General features: G+C 45.1%; 1 long non-coding RNA gene across 1 annotated transcript; it reads left to right on the top strand.

Annotated features, from left to right (window-relative positions):
- Positions 1-2,172: 2,172 nt before the first annotated feature.
- Positions 2,173-3,841, top strand: LOC309879338. The gene is made up of 3 exons (XR_014317719.1): positions 2,173-2,267; positions 3,131-3,241; positions 3,660-3,841. It is a non-coding gene; the product is annotated as an uncharacterized lncRNA (long non-coding RNA).
- The last annotated feature ends 16,067 nt before the right edge of the window (positions 3,842-19,908 follow it).

Below are 19,908 nucleotides of genomic sequence, written 5' to 3'. Positions count from 1 at the left end.
GGCCTACTCTTACGGTTTTACAGACTTTGTTACAGGAAATAAATCCACAGGTAATAATAGTAATATATATAAATCCATCATCTTCTTTTTTAACAAAGACAAAGCTCCCCAACTGCCTCCCAAACACACAACCTCCTGCTACCTCTTTGCCACCGCTGGGACCGTCTCTTGGTTTCAGCCTCTTCCTGGCATGTGCGAGGTGAATTGGCTTTGGCAATGGCATGACATGCTTCACTACACACCACCAAAGTGCTGGCAGAGCTACAGTGGCATCCCATAGATTCATATCCTCCAAATAAATGGATCTTAAAGCTCAAGAGCAGCAAAATGCTGGAACAGGTTCAAAGTCACTGCATCAAAGCTGGAACACCATTAATGGCACAGGGACACCTCACCACGCATGAATTTGCCCCACCAATTTTTAGCAGCCAGCTCCCTAAGAGGCCTCAGCTTTTTCCTGCTATCTCCCACAGACAAGGGAAGAGGTGTTTTTCTTGCCCAGAATAGTTAAAAGTCATCAAACGGCTCTGTACTTACAAGACCAACCTTTCCTGACCTTTCTGGCTAGACCAACTCCTGTTACATTAACCTCTGACCTCCAGCCTCCTTAATAGCAATATTCCTGGGCACTGTAATTTCCCTCCCACCATGTTGGCTCAGGGAAATATTTACTATCTTGGCTTCAGAATTTATTTTTCAACAGAAGTGGCAGGGACCACCCTCTTCCACCCCCTCCTCATGCAGTACAAGTGAAGTAATTCCCGAGATATTATTTTACCCGAACAAATGTGCTTCAGAGTCTCCTTAGCTTTGTACGAAGCCCTGACTTCCTATCAAAATCAAACAGGGACCTTGTCAGATTTGAGATGGATATAAACAAGAAATGGGAGCCCATAATTGGTGATGGAAATCAGATAAGCCCCTTTTAAATACAACCATTGATAGAGAAATGGGAACTCAAATTACCTTTGATTAAGTCTCTTAAGAAAATAAAGTGTGGGGGAGGGAAAGGAGGGTCTGATTTAGTAAAACCACCCTCGTGGATAAAGTCACTGAGGAAGGAGTGGAGGGAGATGGCTGCAGCTCGTCGGCCTGCCCAGGCTGGATGCAGCAGAACTACAGAAATGCCTCACCCACTGTCAGCAGTGCCAGCACTCGCGTGCAGGGCTGCAGAGAGCCACCACGAGCATTTCAGCCCCTTCCTCTTTGGCCCCTGATGTCCTCACTGCTGCTGCCCCTTCGGCCAGAGACCGGGCAGAGGTTACGCATGCAGAGTCTTCGAACGCAGACGGGGACACATGCTGCCAGCTTTCTGCAAGCTCTGTAGACTTTTGGGGTCCACCTCACTGCTGCCACATCTAGGTAAATTGAGGGATTTCAAAACTGGGCTGTGAGGACTGAGGAAGTTGCTTGATGCATTTGTTTGTAAGTCCATCTGGTGCACCTTTAACAGGAGGAAAAAACAGCCTGGCCAGAGGTCTCAATCTTAATTTCTCACCATTTCATTACACTTAACTGTAGTGACCAGGGATTTGCAAATGTTTCATCTACTTGGGAATGAAATTCCCATTCCCATCTAAATTACATTTTCATATGCACACCAGACAGCGGGAAAAGAACAACTTCCAAAATTAGTCCAAAATAAGCAAAAAGAAGGATCTTCCTGTGCACAATGTACTATTTGCCAGTAGTCCTTTTCCATTTCTATGGCTTGTTCCCTCTTTGTGTGCCCCCACTCACCTGATGGGGCTTTCCACATATTTTAAAAACCTTCTCCTGACTCGAAGGCAAAGCCCAAGCACAAAACATGAATATGTTTCACAAGAGGGTGAAACAGGTTCAGTAATACCACTAATACGTGAGTCCCATCTGTTGGCACAGGTGCTCAGCATCCCTCGCCCCAGGGACAGCAGTGCCATGTGCTGCTGCTTGTGGCAGCACCGCACCACATGAAGGAGGGCAGCACGCCCTCAGGGCCTGACCCTGACGCTGCCAGGAGCCCCGTGGCCTGGGCCAGGCATCCTCGGGGTGGCCGGGTGGTGACACAGCACGGGCACCGTGAAGGGGATGCACACTGCCTGAGGTGTCACAGGCTTGTTTTCACGTGGCACGGCCAGCTCTGAACACCATCCAAAAACGCGTCCTCTGGCAGTACGTGCCGATGCAGCCATGATCAAGTCAAGGTCACCCCCAGCCTGTTGCCGTGTCGCCTCGCCTCGAACCACAGGCTCCTGGGCTGCAGAGCAGGCACCCGAGGCTCAGGACAGGTAGGATTGCTGAGCTACTGTAAGTAATACCCCTGGCTTAATTACACACCGAAACCGTATTTGCGGGTCAGTACTCTGTCAGGATAAATAAGCATTTTCACACAGTATTACATTTCTCTATTTCTTTTGGCTGATAATGTTGGACACTGCCCAAGTCTGTCCCTAATGGCCTCAATAATCATTCTTATCTGGACTCTAATCAGTGTCATATGCAGCCTTATCACGCACACATCTCTGTAAACACACGGTGTTTAAACAAGTGTAAGGTCACGAGGAACTTTAATATTTTGAGCAAGTTTGTGAAACGCAAACTATTTATTTTTTGAAGACTGCTTAAAATTAAAACTTCTGACTCTGGAAAACTGGATATTTGGGGGCTGTTGGGTTGAAATACTGCTGCATGCAAAAGTGATCTTTATAGTGACGGATGGGTCCCTCCGTGCAGATAAAACCCAGATTTTAAATATTTCTTTTAATTGTTATTGTCTTTGTGCTCAAGGACTGATTGTGGGAAAAATGCCATTCTCTGACCATAAAAATAAAAAGAAAATATAATAAAGCAGTAATTGGTCAATGATGATTGAACTAACGACTTTACAGTGCCAGTCAAACAGACATAATAATTGCTCTTTGGACTCTTTATGAAGGTACACCACTGTTTCATAAGACTAATCCAGCATTATAAATTCTCCATTTTATGTCAGTTTCCAACATTATCACATAAACCTTATGATAAATTGCATACATTATTAAAGTTTCCTAATTTAGACAGCACAATGCATGAGAAAATGAGGGGTTATCTCCACCGAAAGCAGGTTGGATGCAAGTTGTCACCAAGTCAGCTATCCTATTTTTCCTTTTAGCTTGAATTACATCGCTTGGGAAGTGCTGGGCACTACAACCTGCCCTCCTCCTGCCGTGCTGCCGGACTTTTTCCAGCTCTGAGGAAGAGCAGAAGGCGGTGTCATGAACAAGTAACAGGGAGTGTGTGCAGCTATCGTTATTTACTGGTGGGAGAGTTGTGCCAGGGGTGCATGCTGAGAAGAGGGCTCACCTGTGCGGGTGAGTAGATGCCCCAAGGGGCTCCCAACAGCAGTGCAGCCAGGAGCCAAGGGAGGAGAGCACTGAATCTGCCTGCGTCGTTCTGTAGGGAGGCTGTGGGGCTTAGAAAAGGCAACAGGCTCTCCTAGAAATACTACACTATGCAAGAGGGGCAAAGGAGCCCCTCTTTTCCCCTGCATCCTTGTTAAGGGATTACAGAGAAGCCATCAGCTCTTGGTGTTGCTAATTGAGGTTGGAAAACTATTCTGTTTTCCATCATGCACTATCTGGAGCCTAACAGTGCTCCCAGAACTCATATTTTACTTTTTCTTTTCTCTCTCTTAAACACAGCCTTGGAAACGTATCAGGAGAAGACCACGATTTAATTTGCAGCATTAGGGTAGGCTCCTCCGGCAATTCCCCATCCTGGTCACGCCCTCCTCCCATGCTCAGACCCGCTCCATGGGATTTGCTGAGGAAGCAGGCTCTCCACGCCAGTGCAGTCGCACAGGGTCTGTTCCCTGTGTGGTCAATTCTGAGATTTCACAGCCTCTGTCATGCATGCTAATAAAGTTCTCAGTAGTTGGCTTGGTGATTGTCTATCAACCACCACCACAAAAGACAGTTTGCTCTCCACAGCAGCATTCAGTCCCCACCCTCCCACTGGACAGCCTTTTCGGACCCATCTGGAAATGACTGGCCAAAGCACAATGTGACACAGACACTCACCCTGTGCCAACAAGCTTTGTGCAGTGCCGCAGGCTTGCATTACTGTGACCCCTTGGTGTGTTTGTGTTGCCCAAGGAGCAATGTCAGCTTCCTCCAGCCTGGGCTCTGCCACGGTGGGAAGCCACGGCATGAAGCGCCAGGAGGAGGTAAAAAAGCAAGCCCTGAACCATGAGCACTAGGCTACTTTGCCTGCTCCAAACTGTACGAAAAAATGACAAGAGATATCAGAGATAAAACCCTCACAGGGAGGAGATAAAATGTGTTTGCATGTCAGCGAAAGCTCTCCAGCACCAAATCACACCGCACACTTTGCATATCCACATGAAAACACATAAGGGAAGAAACTAACAGAAATCTTTGGGTCACAGAGTTAAGTACTGAAACAATATTGCTCTATCATATGCTGTTAACATGCATTGGCACTGCAGAACATACCGCCCAGGTTGCAATCTCATCTCCAGTGGAAGGGATGAAGATACAAGCTAAAAGCATGAGGAGGAATTTGCAGCAGAAGGGAAGCAGCGAGGACCTTGCACTTGCCTGCAGCCAGAGCCAGGGCGGGCGGCACAGCCGTGATGCAGCTGTGCCCATGGTGGCTCTAATGCTCGTCAGACAGTGGGGATGCCCCACTGTGGGCTGCTGCACAGCTCTGAGCCCCTTCACCTACTGCAATTTCTGTTGGAGACACCAAGCTGCGGGGAGGATGGCACTGTCCCTGCTTGGAGTGGAGGGCAGGCGTTCCCAGCCTGCTCCAGCTTGTCTCCAGGGGCAGTACAGCAGCAGGTACGGTGGCGCTGGCGCAGGGCAGGGCAGGACAGCTGGCATGCACAGACTGCCTCCCAGAGAACAACGCCGGGCAGCCAGAGGTGAGCAGCTGAAATACAACCTTTGTAATTAAGCTTTGTCTGCTGCGTGCTGCTTTGAAGAACACACTGAGATCACCAAGTGGAAAATATGTCAGAGCTCTGAAAAGGTAATGCCTTAGCTTTCTCCTGCATCAGGCTTACCTACATACAGTATCCAGAGGAGTTCCGGGTACACGTTAAAGGAAAAACGTAAGATTTAGCCCTGACAGTAGAAGACAAAGCCTTCACTGGGGACTTGAAGCAGACCTGAACAAGAACACGAGGAGCTCCAGCTTTGGCTCACAAGTCACAGCACAAACTCCTCAGACCTGACCTTGACCTGGAGAGCAGGGTGACTTCGTCAGCACTCAGCCTCTGCAAAACCAAGAATAACTGCCCGGTAGGAATTTAGAAACAGCAATTTCATCCCAAGCTGCCATCCAACAACAATGCTATTTCGACATGGGGGACGTGGGCAGCACCATCCATCACCTTTACTCACCCACTGACCGTGGCCCAGGCGCTCCACCCAGCCCCACAGCTGTGGGGTGAGGGGGCTGTCAGAGACTGGCCACCGACATTTCACATGGTGAACACTCGCTGCACAGATCAAAATTTATATTTGCTCTGTGCAGGCAGCAGTCTCAAGCATCAAAGCTTCTGTTTCAATACTGTGCCAAAACCCATAAAGTTTAAGGCTTGACCAAGCATTGATTCAGCACTAAAGCAGAAGCCTGGGCTCTGGAGACTACTGAATAGCTGGATTAAATAAACACTTTAAAAATACCTCTAGTGCTGCTAATAAAAAATGGGACTAAAGAAATGCATAAATGAACCTTTGTTTGCTGAACAGGTTTTATTTTCATATATATGGTATTTATGTTTACAATGGGAAATGTTTTTTCTATAATAACTATAAAAAATGAAAGCATTCATGGTGAAACCAAGGTGCTAAATATGCCTATTTAAGGAACACAGGTAAAATTATTTCTATTTGATGCCCATTAACATGGCTCGAGGGTCCTGCCAACACTTTCTGTCTCTCTCATGGAGAAGGAGGACAAGGAATGATCTGAGGGAGCAAAAGAAAAGGGTCAAGGAGGGGAACGTGAGTTACAGAAGCACCCGTGGCAGCCACCACAACTTCAGTACTTCAGAGTTTCAAAAGGCCAGATGAAAAACAGATGTATTTTTGGTAACAAATTCATCTTGGCTTTTGATCAGGCTGATACAGAGGTTAGCTAGGCAGTGCTACAGCATACCTGAACGCCTTGTGCTGGAGCTGGCTAGGGCACGTGGAATACATGGTCACTCTCCTTGCCTCCTTAGCGCAGCCTGATCAATAGCGCATCTCTAGGAGCAGAAAGGCCAGATTCGGTGCTGGAAGTGCTCACAACTTCATCTATGGTTTCATTTTACCATCCACTTGACATAAACCTGCTATCCTGGAGTCATGTGATTGCCTGAAAATGAACTCTCCTCTTCTGTGTTTTATGAATGGCATTTAAAGCTCTGCAAGTGACTCTACTGGGAGTAAGGTATAGCAGGCAAGAGAGTGGATGATTCTGGACTAACAACAGAGTTTAAGAGAGTTGCTTGGGGCTAGCAAAGAAAACCTCGTCGTTTTACACATGGGATTGTGCAGGGGATGGGGGACTTCAGAGACCCTTCTCCCTTCCTCACTGTAGCCCAACCTGATGCTAGGACCAGGGCAACACAGAGAGAGCAGCCCCAGGGAGCAGCTCAGAGAGAGTGGCTGGGCTGAGGAGGAGGGCAGTGACACGCCGTATGGCACAGGCCTCTCCATCTGGAAGGAATAATCAATTATACCCCACCTCTACTTATGTCTAATTTTAACAGCAAATTTCCTAGGATATAAAACATGATCTGTTAGCAGTCAGACTCAGCACTAACTGATGTCAATGAGCACTGTGTTACCCCAGCACTAAATGCTTTTGAGTGTCTGCATTTAGTGCTTCAGGATTTAAAGAGCACATCAGATAGGATCTTCTCAACTGGACCATTTGACAAAGATGCATTTCAAAACATGCCTTTCTCAGGACTTCCTCATCTGCATAAAAAACACCACCATTAAACAACAAAAGACTGAAAAAAAAAAAAAAAAAAGATACTAAAACAAGCTATTACCTGGTTTGGGTGAAAACCAAGTTAGAGGTTGGGCCACTGAGGCCCTCTCATGGCTCTGGCACAGGGAGGAAGGGTCATTAAAAGTGTACTAATGCAAAACCAAACTACAGAGCTACCACAAAACTAACAAAGTGTAACTCTGAACTGTTCCACCTAATAAAGCGACTGACATTACATTTCTCTTTATGACATTTACTCACTGACAAACCCCCTTGGGTCCCCTTTGTTAATGTTCCCCACACATTCCCCATGTTGCCCATCCAGTGCCAATGTGGGAGGTACGTCATCTGCCTTATCTGTGGGACTGCAATAGGGCTGAGAGCTGCCAGAATCTACCAAAAATGTTTCCCACCTGATGTTACTTATTTTCACACTTTCTACCACAATGACAAATTTCATTTTTTTCCTACTATCAATTTCTTATCACTGGGTTTGACACAACTTTTGGAGCTTGAACAAGTGATCCCCCAAAAAAACTGACAGAGCACGCCAAAGGAAAGACGTGGCATGGCTGCTTCAAGTAACGCTGGGAAGATGAAGTATAGCTGAAAAATGATGGCTGCTAGTGCCCTCGCTAGTAAAAAACTGGGTTGCTAAAGCCCAAACATGCTGTAAGTTAGGGAGATGCTGCACTGAATGCCCTGCAAAGAGGGAATTATAGTAATCAAGTCTCGTGGTCAAAAAGACTGGGGCTGCTCCTAGGAGTTCACTGCGGGATACTAAAGGGCTCACCGCAGCCTACGCAAACTTCACAACAAAAAAATTCCCCTTTGATGCCACATCAACATGTGGCAAATTTCCAGAGAAAGTGCGGGATCAAAAGCCTCACAACGTCTGCCAGGTTGCTGAAATACCTCTGAACTTCCCTCTCACTAGGCAAGGGAACAGCAAAAGGCATGTTTTGTTGGTTTTCCTTACTGTGATACTCCGACCCCATGCAGGATTCCCTTGGCTGAAAAGAAAGGTGTCCTGACATTCCCTTCAGCTTTAATCTTCCCCTGAGGGGTTTCTGAGCACCCTTGCCCTGTCTGCAGTTAAAAAAAAAAAAAAAAAAAAAAAAAAACACACACACGCACAAAAAAAAAAAAAAAACCTCATTTACAACAGCCAGGAGACACAAAATCCATCTTTTTCTTCTAAAGGACCTATCCACCTAGCTTCACACATACATTGACTTGTGACTTTTTCCTAGGTGTCTCATAAGAGACCCTTTAACAGCACAAACAGGTATCCTGTGGGTCCTTATCTCTGTGGTCCTTGTCTATCTGTGGGCCTGCAATAAAAAACTCACATCAGCAAAAGCCTTGACAGCAAGTGCCACTGCTGGTTTGACAAGGCACCCAGTTTTTCTGTAAAAAAGCAGTGATAGACATTTCCAGGGTGAAATCCCTACACAAGGGCAACTGTGGTATCCAGTCAGGCTTGGGATAGCAGAATAAGGTGGGTTTGGTTAAGTAGGCAGACAAGGAAATATCTTTGAAAGGAGAAAACCCGGGGTCAGCCCACAGCAGCACACCCTTTTCCAACGTTCAATCTTAAGGACAAGCTTGGGCAGAAATATCTCCATGAGGACATTTGCTCCTGGTGCAGTGTATCTCTATTATGTCTCAAGTTAGAAACTTGCAAGTTTTTTCCCAATATGCCTTTTAAATACTGCAGGTGAGTAAAACCTGAATACCTACCTGCTCAAGCCTACAGTCAAAGCATTCCTGTTCTCCAGATGTATTTTCCCATTCCTGCAGAGTTCAAAGACACCCAAGGAAGCTTGGTGCCAATCAGCTGCTAACTCTGGTAACTGGCAAGAAATACCAGCCTTGGCTTTGCAGAGCACTTAACCTTACGCTGCAGAACAGTACTGCAGGCTTTCAGTAATCACTGGAGTGATGAAAGATGACATATCCCTTTAATCTCAGAACCAAGCAGCAATCTCAGTGCCAAACTGCACAAAAGTTGCTGATTCAGTCTCGAGGAACTACCTTTCTGTAAAAGAGCTGTGACAGGAAGATGAGATGGGCTCCTGAAGTAGCAGTGCTACTGCTATGTGACCAGGGTTGCAGGTGGAGACTTAACCCCTGTCCCGGGTTGCGGGATGCAGCCCTGCTGTGGGCACCCAGCCTTGCACTGCCGATAGCACAGAGCTTGGAAAGTTCGCTGCCTGTCACGCACTCATGCACAGCTGGAAGCCCTGACCCAGCACAGTTTCTTTCCTATGTGAGCAGCATGGCAATATATGGAGATACGTTCCTTCCTAAAGCTGTGTAAGAAAAGAGTTAACTACGCAAACAGTGAAGTTAACATGTCATGAGAACCACTGCAGCACTCCCCACAAGGCTAGGAAACATGCACAGGAGCCCTCAACAGAGAAGAAAGATCAAAATTAGCCCTCTGGGGGTTGTGGTTTGCTACTTCGACTGTTCAAATAAGCCTAAATTTTTAAATTCACTAACAGGCGGCACCTTCTGCCAGCATTTAAGCATTTTATTCTGAGGGCTGTATTTCTGAGGCCCTGTGAGCTGTATCACAAGCATGCAGCACCCCAAAAGGAAAATTGGGGTGTTCAGGGTTCTGCCCCAGGCTCTCCAACCTGGAGCCTGCAGGAGCTGAGCCCCCATGCTGCCGGAGAGCCCCACAGAAACACTGCTGTACATGAGAGGGAAACAGTTGGCAAACATCTGAAAATGTTGTCCTCTAACCTTTTTCTAATATGGCTGTTTTTACAGCCAGGACCCGTCTCCCCACCGCCCAGGGCAGAGGCACAGGAAGGTCTCCACCCCAGCCTGGCAGCCCCAGCTCCAGGCTGCTCCAACCGCTCCACTTCCACACGTGCTCGCCGACTGAAAGCTCTTCACGCAGCTTCCCAGACCAGGCAGAAACATGTTTCTTTTTAAAAATGGAAGCGTCATAATACTTCTGACTTGCAAAAAAAAAATAATAAAAAAATACCATCAGATATGTTTGTGCAGCAAGCTCATTCTTCCCTTTTTATAAAGCCACAAGAGATATAAAATATAGAACATCCAAGGACCACATGAAAAGGATGTCTGGATCTGTTAAAACATAAAGAAGGCTCTACCAGCCAAGGGCAAAAGTTTAGCTACAATAGAAGTGTCTTTAGATTTTTTTTTTGTTGTTGTTTTTTGTTATTTTATATTTTTTTATGCAGAGAGAGGAAAAGAGTTTGTGGTCATGTTTTCCAGCTTTATGTATATTTGTCTATCATTTTAATATAAACAGGGCGTATTTATAAAGCCTAAAGAAATGAGAAACAGATTCACTGGTTTCTAAATGCCAAGAAGTCTCTTCAAAGATGATAAGCAATTAAAGAGGAAAGTCAATCAAACTTTTATGACACTTCTGACCAAGGGTTTTATTTTTATTGCACGAAATCCAATGTGACAACAACAGATATATACAGTAGCAGCACCCACCCGTCCTTCTGTTGTGAGGGGCCTGCCAGCATTCCCAGTAAAATCCCTTTTCTGAGGGGAAAACAATGCTTGAATTCACATATCATTTGACAGAGAAGTTCTCAGTGCCTCTGAATTAGTAATGTACACAGGAAAGCGTATAGAAATGGATACACAAGTACAATTTTCATATATGCATCCACAAAGACCAATACTCCACAGAGTCCCTTAGGAAACACGATCTGTCTTCTAAAGCAAAAGCTCAGGAAAATACAGAAATCCTTCAGTAGCCCTGACAAAATTAAGCAGAAATGGAATAAAGTACGAAAACAGACAATGCAGCTGGTGCGTTATTTTGCACCAATCCCAAATATTCAGCACACAGAGTGGTACAGACAATTTTATATTGACAAGGCAGAACTTCAGTTGTCAGGTTTTGACAGGCCATTTTGGTAGCGAAGAAGGTTTGGCTTTTTCCTGGGAGAGGGGGAAGGGGGAGAGGAATGAAGGTGCTAATTAAAGACATAGAGTGTATTATGTGCCCACAGAAAGAGAATTGGAAAGTCTCGTTAATGGCTCTTTTGATAAAGGGTATCCAAAAACGATGACTAAAACACAATGCAGTGGAAGGATCTGTCTATTTTACAGAGGGGGGATGCTGCATACTCCAAAATGTACAGTTCCTCTCTAGGATAAGTGTTTATAGAAATTTTGAGACCAATTCATCAGGAATGTTTTAGGAGAAATTAGTTTTATGTCATTAAGCAACTGCGACTTATCCATCAGGCAGCCAGAAAACATAAAGCAGAATAAGGCTTGGGGAAACGAGTAACAAGTTTCTTGAGATCAAAAAATCTTCAAAGAAAGTTTATGTGATTTCTCATGATAACCCAGTCTATGGTACTGATGGAGACCAGGGACACCCCCACTGCGCCACTTGGAGCTGTGACACAAACACGCACTCCCTGGATTTATCCATTTACTTTGAGCATAGTTTTTTGTCTAGAAATCAGTTCAAGCCACGAAGACCAGCTTACAATACGGATATATACGTTAACAAGCTTGGGGGGAGAGGCTGCTTTGAACTAGAATGTATGTCGTCCCATACAAAGGAGAAGGTTTCTGTAGAAGTAGTAAGGGTCGATGGTTAAGGTTCCCATTTTGGTGGTGTTTCTCACGCTTGCTCCAAAGTACCCTGGGGTGGATGCGGAGCAGCACCCCGCGCTGGGCTGGGAGGCCCAGCAGGCTGCCCCATGCTGCCACCATGTCCCCAGTGCTTGTGTCCCTGCCTGCCCTGCCTGCTATGCGTACACAGGCTCCAGCATGGATCTCCGCCACCATGCTTCCCAGGGAAAATGGAGCTTTCCGAACCTTTAAAAAAAAATAATTAAACAAGTTGGTTCTCAAGTATGCACCATGGCTTGGTTCTCTGTACTGTTGTTTTTTTCTCATCTCCTTTAGCTTACCAGCTCCCAAGAGTTACCTGCTAGAAAGAGAAGCTCCTTTATTTTTTCCATCATCACTTTGGATGAGCATCCTCAAGTGATTGAAGTGTTTACATTGCGTTCAGTTTTGGCACAGATGCTCTGCGTTTTTTTTTTTTTTTTTTTTATCTGTCAGATGAAATTCATCCTGGTGTAAATCCAGAGTAAATCCCAAGCAACACCAGTACTAATCACTGAAACTACTCACAAACCACACAACATGGAGGATTTGACCCTGAAATTGCCACAGGCTTTCCTGCCAGGTGAGCTGGGCCCCTCTCCCATCTCAGCCCACGAGCAGCAGCTGCCTGTGGGCCCACTGGTGACATGTGGCTGAGGACAGCAGGGCCCTCGGGGATGGTTGAGACATCAGAGAGCTCCCATCCCTCAGAGAGGTCGGAGCCAGAGCACTTCTACTCATCCCCCGCTTTGATTCACAAAGGCCGAGAGGTTAAATATAACGTGGCATCAAAAACACAGGGAGGTATCACCAGTAAAATGATGGAGCAGACTGTCCTCTTAAACACCAGGAGACTGGTATCCCCTAGCCAAGCAGAATTAATAGTTCGCACTGAGTAATCTGGAAAACTACACCTCCCAACTATACCTGCAAGCACCTTACAATTTGGTTTTATTCATTATTCTTGGAAACATCCATAGATAATTCTTGGTCCACTAGAATTGTTATGGGAAGCAAATTTAAAGAGGGATATGAGCACAGCTTTGGCCACTACAGCTGATTTTTTCTGGTCAGACAAATGTAATGGTCATCTGGACACAGAGTCAATGTCAGAGCATTTGCTCAGCTCTCCTGCAACTGCTTCATTTTCTCAACTCATTAGGCAACACGTAACAACAACTTGGTGTGAGGCTCCATGGCAATGAACAGCTCTTTTCCATGCTTGTTTCCAGTTGCGTTTAGCAGCAGGACGAAGGTGGAGGAAGGCAGAGGAACTGCAGACTGTACTTTCCTGGAAGCGTTTGCAAATGCCTTGACAAGTATATGCCAGGGACAGTCTAACCACCTTTGATCCTGAATCCTCGTGGAGGATGAGATCTCCTGAGATCCCTTCCACTCTGCATTTCACGGATTTTACAAACCACCGGTACAAAGGTTCTGGCTCTGGGTAACACAGAGCCAGTGGCGAACTGCGTCACCCGACACTGATTTTGCTAATGAAAAACAGCACCCCCAGCACTACAGATGGAGCCGGCTGAGTCCTGAACTTCTTTGCTTTTCTGGGATTAGTCAGGCCCATAACGGTCCTTTAAACATTTTTTTTTCTCTGTGGTTAAATTTTTTATATCATGCTTATCATCCAGGGAGCTGCTAGAAATAATAGCAAACATGCATGCACAAGGGTCACACAACTGCTGAAATGTTAATGCAGTTTATTCTGTCTGGATGCTGCCATTCTCCTGACCCAAGAAGTCTGTGCTTCTGCAAGGAGCAGCAACAGAGGGAGGTTTCTAGAACTCTCTACTAATCATTCCGAAATAATTCGGAATGTATTTAGCCTCTCAGTGCCAGTCATGGTTTGATAGGCCTCACCCCTCCAGGCCCTTTATCACTGTTTTGTGAATTTCCCTTGTTTTAACAGTCAGTAAGGATCAAAAGTCACTTCCGAACACATTCCTGCCAATATGACTAAGGCATGAAGTTGGTTAAAAATTCCACAAGTCACAAACATGCAGACAAAATGAACATTTGGCAATATTTGTGCTGCCAAAATTAAAATTAGGGACCTGGACTGCCCAGGCTCCACCTTCAGGCAGTAGGGAAGGCTGGTGTCTGCTGGATGGAGACATAAAGTGCCTAAGCCAGGCTCTTACCCTGAAATGCCCTTGGGGAAGGTCTGTGCTTTCCTTCAGCCTGAGAAGGAAGGTTTGAAGCTCATCACTGCGAAACTCCCCCCCCCCCACACACACACTCCCCAAAGGCTTTGTTTGTCATTTCTTGCCAAGAAGGCCAACCATACCTTGGGCTGCACCGAAAACAGTGTGGCCAGCAGGTCGAGGGGGGTGGATTCTCCCCCTCTGCTCTTGTGAGACCCCACCTGGAGCCCTGTGTTCAGTTCTGGGGCCCCCAGCACAAGACATGGACCTATTACAGCAGGTACAGAGGAGAGCCCCAAGGATGATCAAGGGACTGGAGCACCTCTCCTATGGGGACAAACTGAGGGAGTTGGGGTTGTTCAGCCCCAGAAGAAGGGAAGGCTCTGGGGAGGCGTCATTGCAGCCTTCCAGTACCTAAAGGGGGCCTACAGGAAAGCTGGGGAGAGATTCATTTTCAGGAGGTGTACTGATAGGGCAAGGGGTAATGCCGTTAAACTAAAAGAGGGTGACTGAGATTAGATATTAGGAAGAAATTCTTTACTCTGAGGGTGGTGGGGCACTGGAACAGGTTGCTCAGAGAAGCTGTGGATGCCCCAGTGGGAACTTGGTGATCTGTAAGGTCTCTCCCCACCCAAATCACTCTGTGGTTCTAGTCTGTGCTTTAACTAAGCACACCAAAACTGGGGGGGGTCAATTTCTGAAACCCGAGAGTGAAAAGATCAATAAACCCTTCCTATCCTTATCTTTCCTATTTTTCTTTTTTTCTTTTCTTTTTTTTTTTTTTTTTTTTTCTGCCGATAAAAGTGAAATTATTTTGGTTTCAATCAGAAAGAAAATGGAAAAAAAAATAAACCAAAGCAGAAGCTCACCACATAATTTTTTCCAGCAAATCAAAGCAATTTTTTTCAATTAAAAAAATGTTTTGATGAAAAATTACAACAACTTTTCAGTGAAGTGGCTTTATAGCTTCTCTTAATCTAACAGAGGCTCCCGCATAGAGGCTGCATTGTTTAGCCAGCTGTAGCATCCCTCACACAGTCCCCTTCTGCACAGCTCCTGGCGGTGCAGCGCTGATATTTATAGCCTGGATTCCCAGAAGGGAAATCTCCAAGGTGCCGCTAATTAGTTCTCCTAACACACTGTTAATAACAAGGGGCACCACAACTTGTCTCACCAACAGCAGGTTTGTGGCTGTTTGTGCTGGGGGCTGGGGCATCCCACAGGCACTGCTCAGGGAAGGAACTCCTCGGCTGAAGCAGGGATCCCGTCCCCGGCTTTCCCCATAGCAGGAGGAGCCGGCTGCTAGATTTGCTGGGAGAGGCAATGGCCACACTCAGACCGTAGCTGAGCTCCTGGCCACACTTCACTTCCACCCTGGAAGGAAGATGGACTGAAATCTCTTACCATCCTGATCCATAAAGCCATGACCCCTTGAAATGTTTCTAGTTCCTACATTGAAATACTTCAGTGCTGTACAGTCCTGTTAAAAACACCCACCACAGATCAGAGCTCTGCTTGCCACCCTCTCCCAGCCCTCTGCAGAATTAAGTGGTGTTACCCAGCTGACCCCCGCCCCCATAGGTAATATATATCTAACTCTTTAAAAGATGTTATGCCTCCTTCTTGCCAAGAAGGCAGTCATTAGCATGCTGTCATGGTTCAAAGTGCTAGCCTGTGCTCATCCTTTCACAGCAAGTACAAATTCATGTGGGTGAGTATCTGGACAAGTACAGATCACAGGAACTACAGAATAAGGAGTACAAATTTCAGAAGAAAGCAAGTCACTATCTGAACTCTGACAAGCATGCATGCCATCAATAAGAGTCATTAAAGATGACTCTGAAGGCTTACATACCTCTGCATCTAGCTATACCTTGTCTTCGTTAACTAGCTACAGGCTGCCGAGTCAGACGAAATCACTGCATGTTCTATCTTCTCATGAACCAAATGACCAAACTACAAGGAAACTTTGGCCTCCCTGAGAACAGTAGTTTCTATTTTCCTCTGATTTATTTGCAAAGAGGTCTCAGAGCCATGTTCTTGAAACCTTTCTGCAGTCACTTAAGTAAGCAACATTCTGCTTGTTAAAAGGTCAATTGAAAGGTTTGCAGGCATGACTGAAGCAATTTTTCATGTAGATGTCACTGAAATGTCCCTATGTGTATTTCCGTGGTTTCTCTACTATCTCGAGTAGATACCAATCATAAGAGCATCCATTTTAGATCATCTCCTTCAGAGAGGCTAACTATGGGATACAGGGGACGATAACAACTTTGCCTGGCTGAGGGTGTTCAGGTCAGTGCTGAAAATGAAGTGAACATCATCTAGCTGATTATTTTTATACGCTATTCACTAACTGCAAGCTGAAAACTCGAAGTCTTGTTGGATTTTGCACATCAAATGTTATTATTTATTAAACGTTTCCAAAATTATACTGGTAGCTTGAAAAGAAAAAAGAAGAAAAGAAACACAGCCTAGCTGCTTTATCTCAGATGATCCACTGGGTTGTAACAAAAACATCAACTGTTCTTAAAATACTCTGAGTTCATGCTACCAGTAAAGCTTTTTGCATACGGAGCCCAGCCTTTACATCTCTGGTCCTGTTCTGTGTTCTTGTGACATCTGCACCCTCCCAGTCTTATTGAAGCAGCCCTGAGAGGCTGCTGGAGCCCTCAAATAAGAAAAAAAAATAATGCATTAGAACTGGAGAACAGTCTTTATAAAGGAAAAATACTTCAGGGGAAAAAATAGACTAACTTTTTTTTAAAAAAAAAAAAAAAAAAAACACAACTGTTGTGATGTTGCACTACAATGGTTTTCACCTACCACATACTTAGCGTAGAGAGAGGAAGTTACTCGTACCACACAAAAGGATGTCTCTATACAGCACGGTGAATAAAAATAATAATCATTTCCAATAAATTCAAGCCACATTCATGTTTGGCAGCCTTCCCATTGTGCCAAGAATTTATCCAACGCCCCTTTTATTTATGATGAAACAGAAGTGACATAACACTTTGTCATGAAAGAATGCTGTAAATGATGCTTTTTTAATTATATACACTGTTGTTCTTGAAACAACTCTCCAGTAATTTATGTTTATAGCCTTACACACATGCTGCGGAAGTGGATATAAAATGCAGCTGTGGTCAATGGCCACGTGATTTCAATCTGACGCTAGCTCAACGTTCAGGATGGAAGAAAAAAGAGGGAGCAGATGCCCCAACAAGTGCTCTTCCATCCCCTCCATTTTTGCAATGTTATTGAAGTACCGGCCTACAAAAAATCAGATGTTCAGTCAGCCAAGCTACAAACAAGAAAAACATTCAGGCAGCCAAATCTGAACTCTGGTGGGTCTTCAGCAGATTAACAGCAGCAGCAGAAAATGCTGGTTTCTGCTGAAAATCCGGAACAAGGAGAATACCCTTGTGTTATATTGCCTTTCCAGCCCCTCAGAGCATTGCTAGTAGCCAGGGATTCCTACCCATCTCACCTGCAGAGAGAAGCAACCTGCAAGCTGCTTCAAGAGACTAAGATTTTCAGCAATCACTAGCTAGGTCTGACTGTGCTTTTCATCTCATAACCATTTTCCATAGCTTGTCAAATGTTGTTAAAGCAAATGTTTACAGACTTTTGAACATTACTATTCTTACGTTTTGCTGCAGCCAGCACAGACAAAACCACACCCAACAATATGAAAGACAGAAATTGCTGCAATTTGGGGCCCTCACAGAGCATATTTTGGTTTCCAGTGTTAATAAGAATGTGTTTGTCCTCCCCCTTCTCCCACTTGTCCTTGTCGATATAGCCATTGAGCTTTATTCACTGGGAATATAAGTACCAAAGCAACGAGTCATCAAGTCCTTTGAATTTGGGATATAAAAGGCATCAAGGATGTGAAAATTCAGAAAAACAATAGCTTTAAGATACCAGCAACTGTCTACTGACCTCAGCCAATCTATACAAGTGAATCAATTGGAGCAGAGGAGAAATAGAGAACACCAACATTTCCATCGGAGCTACAAAACTACACAGTAGAGAAGCCAATGAGAGAGCAGGGCTACTGTCAGTTGTGTCCATGTATCAACTGCAAGGTGAAGATACAGAAAGTGACAGAAACTGAAACTGATGTATAACTTCGGAGAAGAGTGACGATAGACCACTGAAAATTCTTCGCACATGCACAAGATTAAAAGAAGAAAAAATGCAAAGGTGATCAGAGAAGAAATAGGCTTCTCAAAAACACAAATAAGCATTCTGCTCTTTGCTTTTGGTGAAATTTAATATATGCACATTCTTCATTTTCAGCTGTTTTTATTATTTGTTTGTTTGTTTGTTTGTTTTTCCCTGCATTGCACTTTTTACACCTACAAATTTAATGCCTCAGTTCCTGCTGGTATTCAGAACCCTGAGGGGTTCAGAAGTCAGCAGAGTTATAGATCACTGGGCCAAATTCAGTTCTGATCAAACACTCAGTCTGAAAATGAAGGTTAAATCCTCTGTGCCTTGCTGAATAACCCATAAAGCCTGTGAATCCTGCGCCTCTTTATCTCCTTCCTCCTGCCTTATTTCAACATGCAAGTTGGGTCCACTCTTCCCCTTAAGCTTTCCGACTCCCAAATAAATCATCCTTTGAGTTCAGATGATTAGGAGAGCCAAAAGGCATTGTTTTAGTTTTTCCTACATTTAAAACCAGTTTGTTTTCCTTGAACCAGTCTGTCAAAGTCTTTTTGCAGTTCAGGCGTTATGTGAGAAACAGATTTGCCATTAAAATGCACAGTCGTGCCATCTGTATAAAAATGTATAGCACAGTAATGACATAGCCTTGCAAAATCATTAATAAAAAGAAAAAAAACAGGAATGACTGACACTACTCAACTCGGGGAGGGGGGAGGATAGAGGGGAGAGACATTGACACCTTTGACTGACAAAGGGGGGAAGAGACAGCCCTGTGAAGAGAAACAGATTGATGCTTCTCCCAGACTCTTTGTCTTCCTGACAGAGCACAGGCAGCAGCACAGGCCACCTACTTGCTGCGCTACTGCCTGCAGCATGTTCGACCAAAAGCTTTGGTGCAGCTCGCTAAAAAAGATTCCCACTACAATTTCATTTATGTGGGGTGTGCTCAGAAGAGCCTGTTACTGATTTTTTTTACGTTACCCGGGTCAAACCCCAATGGTGCTGAGAGCCTCCCACTGCTCTGAGCCCTACTGGACTGCTGCCCCCGTGCCCCAGGGTTACCCTGCCAACACCAGAGCTCTCTTTCCAGAGGCTGTCAGGCACCCAGCTCTTTTCACTCGCAGGTAGAGTTGACATTACAGCAGCCACGTCCTTCAGGTTACCTCTTATGGGGACTACACCATGAACCAAGGGAACAGCAGTGATGTGGAGTTGCTTCAGCGGCCCACAGAGGAGCACTGGCTGCTGGCAGGCAGCACATCACACCTGAAGGGTATGATTTAGGTTCAGGGTTGAGGTGCATTGGTCCCACCTCCCTCTGACCAGCCAGAAGGATGCTGTGATTCACCAGGGGAGACATGCCAGTCTCTTCCAAAAATACGCCCAGAAGGGAAGAACTGATGAGGGCACCTAAAAAGGATGCACATACATTTTCCTGATGACTAAATAACAACCAGTTCTCTAGGCTCTTCCGCAGGTCACCCTGGTGAATGTTCTCCTTAGGCTGAAGCCTAATGATATAAATATATCATTATATATATAGAGAGAGAGATAGATATAAATATATCAATATATTTTCCATGATATAAAAATATCATGGAAAAGCTTCACTTCTGGTCGTGTTGTTTAACAAGCATCCCTGAAGCTTTGTTTACCCATCATCTCGTCAACGTGGCACACGCATCTTTGCGCTATCAGCCGCATGCTCCACCCTTTGTGGTTGGCCAAATGCTTAGAGCTGACTGCAGCCCACAGCCTCTAAACACGCCTGGGTCACAGCCCAGGTCTTCCAACCGATTCTACCAACATGTGCTGAAAATGCAAAAGCATGAAAACAAAAAAAGTCATAAGAACATCTTTACAAGGTATTTGCTAGCATTCACCCCAGGGACTTCACTATCATTTGAGAGAAAACATTGTAATTGTGGTGGAATTATAGATTACAGTTTTACTCGGACTTCCTAAAGTTAAC

The sequence above is a fragment of the Aythya marila genome, assembly GCF_965140915.1.
Source record: "Aythya marila genome assembly, chromosome: 6".
NCBI lineage: Eukaryota > Metazoa > Chordata > Aves > Anseriformes > Anatidae > Aythya > Aythya marila.
This window is presented reverse-complemented; position numbering and strand designations above follow the sequence as displayed.